Consider the following 15,070-nt stretch of genomic DNA (forward strand, 5'->3'; position numbering starts at 1 on the left):
CTTGAAAGTGGAGTCACAGGTGGATAGGGTGGTGAAGAAGGCATTCGGCATGCTTGGTTTCAATGGTCAGAACATTGAATACAGGAGTTCGGATGTCTTGTTGAAGTTGTACAGGACATTAGTAAGGCCACACTTGGAATACTGTGTAGAGTTCTGGTCACCCTATTATAGAAAGGATATTATTAAACTAGAAAGAGTGCAGAAAAGATTTACTAGGATGCTACCGGGACTTGATGGTTTGACTTATAGGGACAGGTTAGATAGACTGGGACTTTTTTCCCTGGAGAGTAGGAGGTTTAGGGGTGATCTTATAGAAGTCTATAAAATAATGAGGGGCATAGATAAGGTAGATAGTCAAAATCTTTTCCCAAAGGTAGGGGAGTCTATAACGAGGGGACATAGATTTAAGGTGAGAGGGGAGAGATACAAAAGGGTCCAGAGGGGCAATTTTTTCACTCAAAGGGTGGTGAGTGTCTGGAACGAGCTGCCAGAGGCAGTAGTAGAGGCGGGTACAATTTTGTCTTTTAAAAAGCATTTGGACAGTTACATGGGTAAGATGGGTATAGAGGGATATGGGCCAAGTGCAGGCAATTGGGACTAGCTTAATGGTATAAACTGGGCGACATGGACATGTTGGGCCGAAGGGCTTGTTTCCATGTTGTAAACTTCTATGATTCTATGATTCTATCTAAGTCGTTAATAAATATTGTGAATAATTGAGGCCCCAAGACAGATCCCTGCAGAACTCCACTAGTCACATCCTGCCAATGTGCGTACTTACCCATTATCCCTACTCTCTGTCGCCTTTCGCTCAGCCAATTTCCTAACCAAGTCTGTACTTTTCCCTCGATTCCCTGGGCTTCTAACTTGGCTAACAGTCTCTTATGTGGGACCTTATCAAATGCCTTCTGGAAGTCCATATAAATAACATCCATTGACAGTCCCCTGTCCACTACTTTAGTCACCTCTTCAAAAAATTCAATCAGGTTTGTCAGGCACGACCTACCTTTCACAAATCCATGCTGGCTCTCCCTGATTAACTGAAAATTCTCGAGGTGTTCAGTCACCCTATCCTTAATTATAGACTCCAGCAATTTCCCCACAACAGATGTTAGGCTAACTGGTCTATAATTCCCCAGTTTCCCTCTCTCTCCTTCCTTAAAAAGCAGAGTGACATGTGCAATTTTCCAATCTAGAGGGACAGTTCCTGAATCTAGAGAACTTTGAAAGATTATGGTTAGGGCATCTGCAATCTGCTCACCTACTTCCTTTAAAACCCTGGGATGGAAACCATCTGGTCATTTAGAGCCAGGACGTGCAGGAGTGAAGTTCGGAAATGCTTCTACATGCAAAGGGTGAGACGTTTGGAATGCTGTTCTGCAGACGTCAGTTGATGCTAGCTCACTTGTTAATGTTAAATCTGAGATTGATGGATTTCAGTGAACCAAGGGTATTAAGGGATATGGGGCGAAGGCGGTATATGGAGTTCGGTCACAGGTCTACCATGATCTCATTGAATGGTGGAACAGGCTTAAGGGGCTAAATGCCACTGCCACTTGCTGCCTCTGGATATGCGCCACCTTCTCCTGCAAGAAAGCAGGACATGTGCCTCGGTGATGTACCTGTCATGGTTGAATAGCTGCCAGTGTGTGTGGCCTGTGAGTTGTGAGTGGGCGGCTTGAAACAGTGGTAATGTGTAAGGGCGAGAGGATGCATCTGATTGGAAGAGTTCAGTGCTGATGGAAAGAGTTTATTGGTATGTGGGGGATGGTGGGTGTAGTGTGTGGTGCAGTTGGTCGGAGACGCCTCTTGACAGTTGACCTCACTCACCTTGACCACTCATGTCAAAGCATTGAACTTCTTCCTGCACTGCATCCATGTTCATGATGCTGTGCGCCTGGCATTGACTTCGTTCCCCCGCTGCCTCCCACTGTCTTTTGAGTATATGTCTGGAGGGCCTCTTGCTCCCCGCCACCAGCCCCCCACTGTGGATATAGGATGTCCCTCCTTCTGTCCACCTCTTGCACCACGGCCTCTAGTGCATCATCTAAGAACCTTGGTGCATGCACTCTCGCAGGGCCGGTACCAACTCAGATCAGCAGATTGCTGAGGTCTGGCGTGCAGATTGGAGGATGTGGGATTTGTAAACAATTTTACAACACCAAGTTATAGTCCAGCAATTTTATTTTAAAATTGTGGGATTTAGTAGTGTGCAACCTTTAGTCAATGTTTTAACATAACTCAACAGTTTGTAAACATAGGGATGGGACCTCCATCTGTGTTTTACGTGTGCGGTGTCTGATCTCTGTTTAGACTCCGTGCAGAGAGTAGACTGCTATTTTCAGCAAATAATAGGTACCAGCTACCTTTAAGAGATTTCTAAGAAACATCCTCCCTTTAAGAGATTGAGCTCCCACTGGTGGTGGAAAGTGCGAATTGCATTGATTCCACATGCAAGGCCCGGAAAGGAAGGCTGATTGCAGGTAAGTGCACCCTTGGGTCCAAACTTGCGTCTTGCCTGCGCAGGGTCCGTCGGGCGCGGGGTGATACCATCGCCCAGAACGGATCCTTATCCAATTTTTCCCCCTGTATGTTTATTTTAGGCTCCCTATACCAACTTAGCCCAGCCAAATAGGATTCAGTGAATAATTCATCTCTGTATCTATCTTTCCAGCATTCATTAGTCCTAACTCCTATACGTAAGAAAATCAATTGTTTCATTTCAATATTGACAAACATTCAAATAGTAATTTGGCCTGCATTCTGAGATTAATTTCTCCAATTCAAATTACTGTATGCTTTTCCGAAGGAAAGGCATGTTTAATGAGTGCAGTATGAAGAAATGATTTATGGTTATTAATGGTTAAGATGTTTCCTGATCCTGTTGAAACTAGCCACACAGGTACAGCTTCTATGAAATGAATTAGAATTAATCTTCTACCTTAAACTACACCCATTCATTTTCATTTTCATTCCAGCTGAGTACAGACTGCTACAAAGTAAACAAATGCACAAGATTGTGACAAAGTGGTTGCATCAAGGCTGCGTGCTCCTGAATTATTAATGTCTAAAAACCGATGTTAGAAATTTGCAGAAAAATGAGAGCTGATAAATTTGTCTTTGTATGAGAGAAGGCAGAAAGGAGATTGGGAATGAAACTTCAGGCAAAGGGTGTTATTCATGGCACAACGAAACGTATGGGGGAGATTTTCACCAGCTCTGCCGGGTGGAAATGGTATGGTGGAGCCCCGAAAATCGCATTGAAAAACTTGCCGCCTCGTTCCTGCTCCTGATCCGGCTGACGCCATCCTGATAGGGGCCTATCGCTTGGCGGCCAGAGCGCTTGCCTGTTTCAGGTGGTACGCTCTTTTAATAGGCAAATCAGGGTCCTGCAATGTACATAGGCTCTGGATTGCCATTTTGGGAGTTAACTAGGTGGAGCTGGTGCTGTGCATGCTCGTCCCAGTTTTACTTGGAGGCACAGCCAAAGAGGAATGAAAATGGCAAGTTTAAAATTATTTTTGTGGGGCCAGGAGGAGCAGGAGCAAGAATAATGTGGACCGCCGTTGCCATGGGCTTGTACCACATTCCCCTGGACTTACCTTGCTCCTTCCGGGCCATCCAATACCTGCACTGCTGCTGGCTGCCCCTTACCCACTCATCACATGTAAATGCTGCTGGAGGAGAACTACGTTCTCAGCAAATCTTCCTGCCAGCTGCCTTTCTTACTGCCGTTCCTCAAGACCGCCTGGATAAAGATGGCAGTAGGCCCGAGAAGTGGCGGTAAAGGCCCCAAAATCCTGGAACTCCCTTCCTAACAGCACTGTGGGAGAACCTTCATCACACGGACTGCAGCGGTTCAAGAAGGCGGTTCCCCACCACCTTCTCAAGGACAATTAGGGATGGGCAAAAAATGCCGGCCTCGCCAGTGACGCCCACATCCCATGAACGAATTAAAAAAAAATTCAGTCAAATTCATTCACCTATTTAGGCCTTGGTTTTGGCTGAGGCCTAAAACAGAAGTTTGGATTCCTCTTTGGGAGTCGTTGGCACCCTTTAAATCACCAGCTGCCTCTCCTGGGGCTACAGTAGCCGTTTCACAGCTATACCGCCAGGATTGTGCTCCCTGGCATTGCCAGGATCCCTCTTGGTGGCGGGAATCCCACCAGGAGCCCAACCTGCATGGTATATTAACCCCAGAAAATGGGTCAGGGTTACAGTGATGTCAGAGTGGCGGGCAGAAGCCCCATCCCACCATGATACCACTGCAGCGAGGATAATCCAGACCAAATATTCAAATCCACATAGGTCACTTCATCAAATAAGTAATTAGAGTCCTAAAAGGAAATTTCTCTTTCAATTGTAGACCTGAAGAAGAATGGATAACATGTAAGAAATTGAATCAAAACAGGAAGAGGCACTGTCATAAGATTCTGAGGCTACAGTTACAGTTATTACATTACGAAGTGGATTTTATGTTTGTTGCTCTGGCACAGAACTTCATACAATGGGAATTCAGATGTGGAAGTTAGTGGGGGTAATTTTGAATTTGTGCAATAGTTTAAAATAGGTGAGAGCGAGACTGGTGATAGAGAATCGGCAGCCTGTTCCATTGAAGTCAACGGAAATAAAAATTGGGAGAAATGTAACTCGGGCTGCTGACTCACTTTCATCCATTTTACACTATTGCACAAACTCAAAATGACCCCTGATGTGTCCAAATTCCCACTATGAGCTCCCTATGCTGGGAGTTCTATTGCATAAAACATACCCTTAAAGATTCCTGGAACTCCCTACCTAACAGCACTGTGGGAGAACCTTCACCACATGGACTGCAGCGGTTCAAGGCGGCGGCTCACCACCGCCTTCTCAAGGGCAATTAGGGATGGGCAATAAATGCTGGCCTTGCCAGCAACATCCACATCCCATGAACGAATATAAGAAAAAATTCTCTTAGAATGACTACTATTTGACATTGTCAAAAGAACATCATTGTGTTCAGTAGAGATCGCTGGTGAGCTATGTGTGTTGCTGAGCCCCATATAATCATAGAATCATAGAAATTTATGGTGCAGAAGGAGGCCATTCAGCCCATCGTGTCTGTGCCAACCGAAAAAGAGCTATCCTGCTTAATCCCACTTTCCAGCACTTGGTCCGTAGCCCTGTAGGTTACGGCACTTCAAGTGCATATCCAAGTACTTTTTAAATGCAGTGAGGGTTTCTGCCTCTACCGCCCTTTCAGGCATTGAGTTCCAGACCTTCACCACCCTCTGGGCGAAAAAAATTCTCCTCAGCTCCCCTCTAATCCTTCTACCAATTACTTTAAATCAATGACCCTGGTTATTGACCTCTCTGCTAAGGGAAATAGATCCTTCCTATCCAATCTATCTCGGCCCCTCATAATTTTATACACCTCAATTAAATCTCCCCTCAGCCTCCTCTATTCCAAAGAAAACAACCTATCCAATCTTTCCTCATAGCTAAAATTCTCCAGTCCAGGCAACATCCTCATAAACCTCCTCTGTACCCTCTCCAGTGCAATCACATCTTTCCTGTAATGTGGTGACCAGAACTGTACGCGGTACTCAAGTTGTGGCCTAACCAATGTTTTATACAGTTCGAGCATAATCTTCCTGCTCTTATATTCTATGCCTCAGCTAATAAAAGAAAGTATCCCTTTTTTTTATTCATTCATGGGATGTGGGCGTCGCTGGCAAGGCCAGCATTTATTGCCCATCCCTAATTGCCCTTGAGAAGGTGGTGGTGAGCTGCCTTCTTGAACCACTGCAGTCCGTGTGGTGAAGGTTCTCCCACAGTGTTGTTAGGAAGGGAGTTCCAGGATTTTGATCCAGCGATGATGAAGGAACGGTGATATTTTTCCAAGTCGGGATGGTGTGTGACTTGGAGGGAACGTGCAGGTGGTGTTGTTCCCATGTGCCTGCTGCCCTTATCCTTCTAGGTGGTAGAGGTCGCGGGTTTGGGAGGTGCTGTCGAAGAAGCCTTGTCGAGTTACTGCAGTGCATCCTGTGGATGGTACACACTGCAGCCACAGTGCGCCGGTGGTGAAGGGAGTGAATGTTTAGGGTGGTGGATAGGGAGCCAATCAAGCGGGCTGCTTTGTCCTGGATGGTGTCGAGCTTCTTGAGTGTTGTTGGAGCTGCACTCATCCAGGCAAGTGGAGAGTATTCCATCACACCCCTGACTTGTGCCTTGTAGTTGGTGGAAAGGCTTTGGGGAGTCAGGAGGTGAGTCACTGACCAGTCTACACTGACCCAGCCTCTGACCTGCTCTTGTAGCCACAGTTTTTATGTGGCTGGTCCAGTTAAGTATGCCTTCTTAACCACCTTATCTACCTGTCCTGCTACCTTCAGGGGACATGCACTCCAAGTTCCCTCTGTTCCTCTACACTTCCCAGTATCCTTCTATTTATTGTGTATTCCCTTGCCTTGTTTGCCCTACCGAAATGCATTACCTCACACTTCTTTGGATTGAATTCCATTTGCCACTTTTCTGCCCACCTGACCAGTCCATTGATATCTTCCTGCAGTCTACAGCTTTCCTCGTCACTATCAACCACCCGGCCAATTTTTGTATCATCTGCAAACTTCTTAATCATGCCCCCTACATTTAAGTCTAAATTATTGATATGTACCACAAAAAGCAAGGGACCGAGTACTGAGCGCTGTGGAACACCACTAGAAACAGCCTTCCAGTCACAAAAACGCTTGTCGACCATTATCCTTTGCTTCATGCCACTGAGCCAATTTTGGATCCAACTTGCCACTTTTCCCTTGGATCCCTTGGCCTTTTACTTTTCTGACCAGTCTGCCATGTGGGACCTCGTCAAAAGCTTTGCTAAAATCCATGTAGACTACATCAAACACGCTACCCTCATCGACCCTCCTTGTTACCTCCTCAAAAAATTCAATCAAGTTAGTCAGACACGACCTTTCCTTAACAAATCCATGCTGACTGTCACTGATTAATCTGTGCCTTTCTAAATGACGATATATACTGTCCCTCAGAATTTTTTCCAATAATTTGCCCACCACCGAGGTTAGGCTGACTGGCCTGTAATTATTCGGTCTATCTCTTTCTCCCTTTTTAAACAACAGTACAACGTTAGCAGTCCTCCAATCCTCCGGCACCACGGCTGTAGCCAGGGAGGATTGGAAAATAATGGTCAGAGACTCCATTATTTCCTCTCTTGCTTCTCTTTACAGCCTGGGATACATTTCATCCAGGCCTGGCGATTTATCTACTTTCAAAGATGCTAATCCCCTTAATATTTCTGCTCTCACTATGTTTATCCCATCCAATATTTCACACTCCTCCTCCTGAACTACAATGTCTGCTTCATCCCCCTTTTTTTGTGAAGACAGACGCAAAGTATTCATTAAGAACCAAACCCACATCTTCCGCCCTCACACATAATGTGTGAGAAATCGCTTGAGCTATTATAATAAAAGGATTCATAAATTTGATTTCCCAGGTATGTTGTTCTTGTGCTGCTCCGTGGAGTAGGGTTTGTGTTCAGTCTGACAGGGAGTGACGGTCCTTGCCGATCGGTGAGGGTCGTCAATCAATTCCTGGTGATCTGGTTGGGCATGTGGTCTTGGTTTTTCGGTTTTAGAACTTGTCAAGCCCAAACATTTAATTTGACTTGGCTCATTCCACTTAAAGCAGCAGTTTCACCACCAGAATCTCTTTTAAAGCAAATGGTTACGAACAAACCATTTAACATCTTTGATATCCTATTGTGGTTCTCTCTAATTTAGTTGATATTTTTCAATATTCAGAGAAAATGGGGTTATTGTACCTGACATTGACGGGGCACAGTTGCATTGTCAAGTACAAAAGCTCAGGCATATTATTTATCCTGCAAGGATAGTGGCAAACTGGTCTGATGTGGTTCAATATTTTACCCACTACCTAGTGCTGTTCCTCTTTAAGTCTTTCCGTAAGTCTGCATGTGGGGCTCACCTACATGTGGTTATTGGACCAGTTTTTGCCAAGTCAAATTAAACTTGGAACAGTAAAAGGTAATGCCAGTTATTCAGCAATGGTGCATTTCTCAGCACTATTGGTCGATAAGTTAGAGCAGCAGGTGCTAGCTGATTGCATTGGAGATCTGGGGCACTAAGCAGCTCAGCTGCTGAACAGCAGTGAGATGGGGCTGTTTAGGTTCGAACGTTGTGACATTCTCCCTGCTGTTAGGCTTTAATATGCTGTTTAAATGAGGAGGAATGAGCTAATAAAATAGTCTCCCCGAAGCCTTGTACCAGATTTGTTTTCATTATTTTGAGCCAAATTCAGAGGTTTACATCGATGACAAAAAATTTTCAAATGCATTTTCTTCCAGATGGAGAGATTAATATTTAATGCTTCAGGTTGGAACATAATACCTTTTAAATGAGACGCTGAGATTTGAGTTTGGAATCCAGTGTAACAATGTTTGAAGAGCAAGCCTCTTCATCAGTGCACATTCCACTTAAAGCAGAATCACCAGAACCTCTTTTAAAGCAAATGGTTACGAACAAACTATTTATCATCTTTGATATCCTATTGTGGTTCTCTCTAAAATAGTCAATATTTTTTAATATTCAGAGAAAATGGGATTATTGTACTTGACATTGAATGGGCACTGTTGCATTGCTCGGTGATATTGAGGCACATGTCCCTCGTGATGGCAAGGTTGTACAGCATTGCACAGCACAGCACAAAGAACTTACAAACCTTGTGTGGCCAACTGGACACTTCCAGAATAATCCAGGCTCTGCTTGAGCTCTACTACATGGCACCTAGATTTATATGTCTGGTTCAAGCAATGCCTGGCTAGTATTTGTAGGTTGCTCAAAGGCATCATGAGTCAAAGTTTCAATGGATGATTATAGTCCTCCAAAAACCTGGCCAAATAAGTGTCCAATGCACAACTGTTTCATGATGACCACATCATATGTAGAGCATGGCAGTCATCTGGAGGATTATTTTCTTTGTATTATGGAGGGGCCAGAGTACTTTATGACTGATATGTGCTACTAGATTGACTAAGAGGACTCATATCTCCACATAGCTGATCACTCCCAACATCCCAAGAAAGCTCCGAACAGTACTAAATCATTGCTGTGTCGCCAAATGTTTCTCCTAATTCTTGGAGGAATGAATGAACCTCCCAACCATCCAGAAGATTGTATGACTTGCTTCCTGAATGTAGGTAGACATCAATTAACACTAATGCCAGAGATTCAGATTGCTATCACTTCGAGAGAACCTTTTGCTTGAAAGTTGAGGTTGAGATAACTTTAACAGCCACATTCTAAATAGTTGGAATCAGAGGACCAAATACTCTAGGAATTCACCGTGGCTGCCAAATTTTTTCTCTTGGGAAAAGCTACTTTCTTGATCTCCTTCTTCATGGGCATATTATAACTTCTTCCTGCTCCTCCTCTGAATCTACAAATATGACTGCTACCTCTGTGAACTTATCTATATTTTGACATTCACACTGGCGGACTTTAGTCTAGTCGTGGTATTATATCTCGGTTCCCCTGTTGTGCTGATGATACAATTGAAAATGGCATACATACTCAATTGGATTGGATCTGACCCTTACTGATTGGCTTAATTATTGTTTTTGTTCCACTAATAGTGAGTTAATACTGCTTGGTTTAATCCACATGGCATATATACCACCCAAACCAGGAGTGCTATTTTCTGCCTTGCATTAAGTCAGCATACAAATTACCAACACTTTGGGGAGTGAGATTACTCCTGGTGTATAGGCAGTGAGTTGAAGTGGAAGTTAATTTTTTTTAATACACTCACAATATCGCACAGCTTCATTCTGTGGCAAAAAAAAAAGAAATACACAGCAGGCCCATCAGCACCTGCAAAGAGAAAAGACGCATTAATGTTCTGGATCCAATCCTACATCAGAACTGTGGGGACACACCATAGGTGAACACGAGGCCTGCCCACCAGGGTGGAGTGAAAAAACTGGCAAACTAACAATTCAATGATTCTTTGGATTTCAGAAATTAAGAGATAAATAACGCAGAACGTATTTGTTTCTGGTTGTGTAATGTGTGTTTTGTTAAGTCCTTCCCCTGTCTAACTTGCGACAGTGTTTAAAATGAACATAAGTTCATAAAGATGAAATGTGCAACACAACTGTGCCTTTATTATGTCTGAAGAAATATGACATTATTTATCGTGGGAGACATCCAACAGAAGGTAAAAAAATGATACCTTATTAATTGAAAAGTCAGCTTGTACTTAACACTCAGTTATAAAATATAGGTCCTATATATAATAAATAAATATTATCTACAGCCTATGGCATTTGTATTCTTAAAGCAGGGCTTTTGAGTCAAATAAAAATATTATATTGTGGTTCTTTTACTCAGAGTAAATGTAACATGAATGAAAAACTACTGTTTGTTATTTTTGGGTTGAATTCGGTGAAGAGGTTTCCTGTTTATCAAAAAATTTAATTTTTTCTTGTTATTTCTTTGAGTGCCTTGTTACTAAGTAGTGTGTAATACAGTTGAGTGTGTAGAAGATATCCTGGGTTCACAAGGTTTGTGCATTCTGTGATATACTCAGAGGAGGAGCAAGTACGGGGGAATTGTAGGAGACACGAGCTGCTGACTGGAGGGTTAGGGTGAGGGCTCCTCCAGGTGCTGAACCCAGGATTCTTATCTCGCATGACGTGCGTATAAGTATGTCTTTAGTAGCTCAACATCAGCATCTCATTGAGTCATTTGAGAGTGCGCTAAGCAGCCTGCATAGTTTAGAGTGTTCGTGGAGGAATCCACAACCTGCATCTGTGCACTGCTGCATGAACGCCTGTGACTAAGCTGCAATCCACCATCGAGAATGCGGCCACTCCACGGCCCTCTCACCTTGGCTGAGATAGGAAACTCAGAGGCAGGGTTACCATCACAAATGCTATGATTCTAGCTCTAGAGATCTTGGATACTAATCTACAGCAACCTGTCTTGTATGGATTCAGTGGGTTGGGGATCAGCTTGAGCTATCCATCAAACAGGGCTTTAGCTTAATTGTTTGCAGTGGTCTGTTGCACACAAATCTCTAGCCATGCTGAGCGAGTGTCCAGCAGCAGGGCAATGACAGGACCATTCTTTTACTCCACTCAACTGACTACAGATGTGTCCTCGAACATACAGGCCCAGGCAAGCACTACATCCTTTGCCATAGTGCCGACAGTTGCAGGACCATCTCTCAGCCCAGCACAAGGAGGTATTCCATTCCTAGATGCACACACCAACACCCAGGCAGCCATCCACCTCACTTCCTCCTCCTACTCAGGAAACACTTAGAAAAAGCACATGGTTAGGAAGTCAAAGACTCAAAGCAAACAACTTCACTGCGGGAAGCACCAGGACTGAACACACTTGCCCCATAAAAGTTGGATTGACTGAACCTTTAACCTGCCTTGCCAGTTCTTTTTAATGAAGTGTATGAAGATTTGTTGTGAGGAAATGACATAACAGTCATGGATCTAGATGTAGGGCTGAACCCAATGGAGGGAAGGTTTGCTTTGGCAAGGATAATACATCATATCTAATGTTAAATATACATTTTGGGGATAAATTTTTGACCTTGTATTCCCGGCGGGAAATCTCACCTGCTGAGGTCATATATCAGCAAATCACGGCTGCACTGCCCACGGTAACCTGGTTGCAAGGGTCCCTTCTGGAAAATTGTTCCTCAGGTTCTGCATTTGGAAAATTAGCCCTCAAGCTTATATTAAACACCGCTGAGTGAAATGTAAGAATGTGATGCATCTGCCACCAATCTACTAATAAAGGCCTTGTTCTGAACCAAAAAAAGGACCATCCCTCTAAAGAGGAAGCTTTATCATAATATTGTGAGAATCGATTCCTTAACTGTCAGCAAAAAAAGCAGAACTAAAAAGGTTTATCAAAATAAATGGCAAACTGTTCTGTCTGAATCACAGTGGGAAAATGGGACTGGGAACACGAGATAACAAAACTAATCATCTCTTCTTTCATGCTTTATTTTTGTATCCCTTGGGCCACTATAGAGCCTGACTTCACCATTTACGTTAGCCTAGTACTCAGCTCTAGCTCTATGGTTTAATTGGCTCTGAGACTCCTCTTCCAGCATAAACTTGTAGAACTGCTTAAACCTGAACAGGACACGTCATCACATTATTGCACAAGGTCATCTTACTTGGAATTACATAGAATGTGCAACACAGAAACAGGCCATTCAGCCCAACAGGTCTTTGCCGGTGCTTATGCTCCACAGGAGCCTCCTCCCTCCCTATTTATCTAACTCTATCAGCATATCCTTCTATTCCTTTCTCCCTCATGTGTTTATCTAGCTTCCCCTAAATGCATCTATTCTAGTCGACTCAACTACTACTTCCACATTCTAACCACTCTCTGGGTAAAGAAGTTTCACCTGAATTCCCCATTGGATTTATTAGTGACTATTTTATATTTATGATCTCTAGTTCTGGTCTCCCCTGCAAGTAGAAATAACTTCTCTACGTCTACCCTATCAAACCCTTTCATAACCTTAAAGACCTCTATCAGGTCACCCCTCAGTCTTCTCTTTTCTAGAGAAAAGAGCCCCAGCCTGCTCAATCTTTCCTGATGGGTATAACCTCTAAGTTCTGGTATCACCCTATTAAATCTTTTTTGCACCTTCTCCAGTGCCTCTATATCCTTTTTATAATATGGAGACCAGAACTGTTCACAGTACTCCAAGTGTGGTCTAACCAAGGTTCTACACAAGTTTAACATAACTTCTCTGCTTTTCAATTCTATCCCTCTAGAAATGAGGGAGACAGAATTACCAAAGTCTCCCAGTCCTCAGCTGGGGGAAGGGAACACCGGCATGACATAGATTTTAGACCAGGACAATACCAGATTAGGTAGACAGACAGTAGGGATGAAATTCCTCAGGAGCCATGGGAAATCTGTCAGGTAATGCCATCCTGCCACCTCCGCTTCCCTTTAAACAACAGACCATTTATGGGGTGGGTGGAACTACCTCCCCAGCAGGAAATCCCAACGGATGTCTTTATGGCAGGGACCTGGCATTTTCAGTCCCCATCCGATTTTCCACCCTTGTTGGCCCACTCCCACTGTTTCTGCGCCGGGACTGCTCAGGAACAGCATATCTTTCCAGCTTGGAGCCTGATGTCAAGTGAGGAAGGAGGGTCTGTTCCCAGCCTTTTATTCAATGCCATCTTTGAATGAGCTGCTGGAAGCTCTTGTGACAGTAGCATCAGATAATTTACCTTCCTTCTACCTTCTCTCTTACATTTAGCCTCTGCTTTGTTTGCCTGCCGTTGATGACCTGCTGATGATCAAGAGCTTGTCGGGTGGCAAAATAATGAGTGTGGCAGTCCGTGGGCGGAGTTTTAGAGCACCAAATTTTACGCCACTTGTACCAGCTCCCGAACATCCTATGAGCATAATGGGGATGGTTTTCTCTAGTCACAACATTGTAAACAAATGTGGGAAGGTTTCTTCCCGCTGGCTGGAGAAAACAGGTTACAACTCCACTACAAAGCTAACCAGACGAGATCTTCCTGCATTTGTTTACGATGTCACTATGCGGAGTGACTACAAGAGACTGGTTTAGATGCAGTTCTCGCCAAATATGGAATTTCTCCAGGCAGCCATTTTTGAATATTAACTAATATAATTAGTTGCCAGGAGAAAATTCAGACAGCAAAAAATATCCCTTTACTTCTGAAGAGTGTATGCATTCAATTCCTGCATGGCTAACAGTGAAACAAAGTGTGGAGTATTCAAAGTAACAGTTAATGTTATATCATATTCTCAAGACCTTACTGAATAAAAGGGTAAAATGTAACTAAAGCCATAGGGCAATATTTAAAGAATCTGGTTAATATCTTTTCTTGCTGCACAGAGTCTCATTTTGCCCTCAGTATTTGGATCAAACAGGTGAAGCTATGAGGTCTTTGCATTCATCCAGATATTCTATTGCAACCAGCCTCAGGCCCAGAGCTGCTTTGTGAATCTTTCTCAAGCTGAGCTCTTGACACTGGGGGAATAAGCGCCATCTCAACAAGGTGTCACTTCCTAAAACACAGAGAATATTAATATAAGCTGTGAGTTTTTACTTTGACATTTGGATAAGACTAGAAGCTCAGAAAACCATTTCAAGTGATAACCCAACCAGCAAAGCACGGAATTTATTGCAAAGCTCTAAGGACTGATATCATTCTTATTCATGAGTTTTGTGCTCACTTGTACTTTTATGTTTCACTTACTGTTAACTACACCCATGCACCACATTGTGGCTGTACAGTTCCACAAGGTCCATATTGGAGGACACCACCACTGTTGAAAAAAGTAGGAGAGAAAACAAAATAAATCAAGAGGTAATGATTTGGTTGAATTTTAAAATCCCTTTGATTGTAGGAGAAAAGGAAGACTGAGGAAAGTGAGGAGATCTACAGTAATACATGCATGAGTACACATACCAGTCATACAGCTGCACACTTGTGCATACACCGATGAAGCATACAGTTCCACAGTATTAAACACACATACACACACACACACACACACACACACAAACCAACCAAATAACTCCACACTGTCATACGTAAGTAGAAACACACACACACATTATCACATCATTGAATGCCCTGTCCAGTTGATCTCAAATCCAATTCTCAGTAAGCACCTTTATCAGTTATAACCATTCCTTGTCACACCCATTGGAGGGAGGTTGTTGAATTTGAGGTAACAGAGGCACAGTTCAGGTTATATTTTCCTCTGTTAGAGCTTTAGGTCTGTGGATCTGGAATCGCTGAAGTATTCTGAAAGGCCTTTATATAATGCAGCCTTTCAATTTTAAAATAAACTAGAGAATGAAAATGTTCTTGCATTTGTTTACAATGTAGCTACACATTGCAATTGGAGGCAGTCACCCCCACTGATGAGTAGGAGCAGTTTTTTTAAGTATAAGGGGTAATTTAGCAACCCCCGTCCCGACCCCAGCCCTGGCACTAGATAGTAGCAGCACACCACCACTT

At 43.4% G+C, this 15,070-nt stretch overlaps 1 long non-coding RNA gene across 1 annotated transcript in view; it reads right to left on the reverse strand.

Moving 5' to 3' along the window:
- LOC137300159 (uncharacterized) overlaps positions 1-14,574 on the reverse strand; it is a 36,697-nt gene extending 22,123 nt beyond the window's left edge. Inside the window, exons 1-2 of the long non-coding RNA XR_010958037.1 lie at positions 14,513-14,574; positions 14,300-14,369 (exon numbers count right to left, since the gene is read on the reverse strand). This is a non-coding gene — a long non-coding RNA (uncharacterized lncRNA). The remainder of the gene's footprint in view (positions 1-14,299; positions 14,370-14,512) is intronic.
- Between the last annotated feature and the right edge of the window lie 496 nt (positions 14,575-15,070).

Source organism: Heptranchias perlo, chromosome 30 (assembly GCF_035084215.1).
Source record: "Heptranchias perlo isolate sHepPer1 chromosome 30, sHepPer1.hap1, whole genome shotgun sequence".
Taxonomy (NCBI): Eukaryota; Metazoa; Chordata; class Chondrichthyes; order Hexanchiformes; family Hexanchidae; genus Heptranchias; species Heptranchias perlo.